Source organism: Oryx dammah, unplaced genomic scaffold (assembly GCF_014754425.2).
Source record: "Oryx dammah isolate SB20612 unplaced genomic scaffold, SCBI_Odam_1.1 HiC_scaffold_11050, whole genome shotgun sequence".
NCBI classification, from domain to species: domain Eukaryota; kingdom Metazoa; phylum Chordata; class Mammalia; order Artiodactyla; family Bovidae; genus Oryx; species Oryx dammah.
Genome location: NW_024080444.1, coordinates 9,824,166 through 9,825,726, shown reverse-complemented (window position 1 = coordinate 9,825,726; position 1,561 = coordinate 9,824,166).

Below are 1,561 nucleotides of genomic sequence, written 5' to 3'. Positions count from 1 at the left end.
GACCACCTCCATGCTTTACCCTGCACTCACTGCCTCGACTGTCCTCAGAGTGTGCTGATAATCTGCACTGGATGTTGAGTAGGGCCTCCTCTTTGGGAGTAGAAGCCCCTGATCTGTTTCTGAGCTGCAGGGTCGGGTAGGTGTGTTGGGAGCACTTCCTGAGAGAGGAACCACTGAGTATTGCTACATAGTAGCCATCTATCAGCAAGAGCGTATCTACTGGTTTGTGGGAGCTGGGTGCTGAACAGCTTCAGTGGTCAAATGGCAGAAAGCTGGGGTTGGCTGCACAGACAGCCTGAAGTGGCTAGGGTGTGGCCCAGACCAAAACTGGGAGGAGTGTGCAAAATGGAGCCCAGGTCCACCACAGAAGCCCCATTGTTACCACACACATGTGAAGTGAGGGCCCCTGGTGCCACCACAGCTGCTTCCTTCTCAGCAAGCTCACCGTGGGCAGGGCTCCACCTCTGCAACTACTGGGAACAAGAAAGCAGTTGCCCCAAGCGTGGAGGCAGGGCTAAATCTGAGCCCTGTCTTGTGACTTTGTGATGTTGGTGAATTTATGCCATTGGTGCCTTTGTAAGGTCAGTGCCTGTGAGACATCCAAGAAGATTAATGTTCCTGTGGGTGTTCCTGTAAGTGAGGTGGGTCTGGAGTTAGCAGCTGTGGACACTGGGGCCATGTGTCCAGGGAGGCCAGGCTGGGGCCTCTGGTGAATGTTTAGCTCCCGTGACATGTCCGGTTGAGTGACTATGTGACTACCAGTACCTGGTACGCAGATCTGTGCCTATGGATCTGTGCTGATGGCTTTCTGAGGGACATATGGGCCAATTCCTTGGATTCCCATGGCTGAGGCAGGACTGATGGCAGTGCCAAGAACAGGGTATTTTGTGGGCCCACACAATGGGTGACAGACAACATCACAGACTCAGAAGACAAGGATTGCAGACGGCTTTTGGAAGGTAGGAAAGGCAAGGAAATATTCTCCTCTGAAACCTCTGCTAAAGCATTTGACTATGGATCACAACAAACAGGAAAATTCTAAAAGAAATGGGAGTACCAGACTACCTTACCTGCCTCCTGAGAAACCTGTATGCAGGTCAAGAAGCAACAGAACTGGACATGAAACATTGGACTGGTTTAAACTTAGGAAAGGTCTATAACATGGCTGTATATTGGAGTCCTGCTTCTTTAACTTCTATGCAGAGTACATTATGTGAAATGCCAGGCTGGATGAATCACAAGCTGGAATCAAGATTGTTGGAAGAAATAACACCCTCAGATATGCAGATAATACCACCATAATGGCAAAAAAAGCAAAGAGGAACTAAAGAACCTCTTGATGAAGGTGAAAAAGGAGAGTGAAAAAGCTGGCTTAAAACTCAGCATTCAAAAAACTAAGATCATAGCATCTGTTCCCATCACTTCATAGCAAATAGAATGGGGGAAAAAATGGAAACAATGGCAGATTTTATTTTCTTGGGCTCCAAAATCACTGCATTTGGTGACTACAGCCATGAAATTAAAAGACATTTCTCCTTGGAAGAAAAACTATTACAAATCT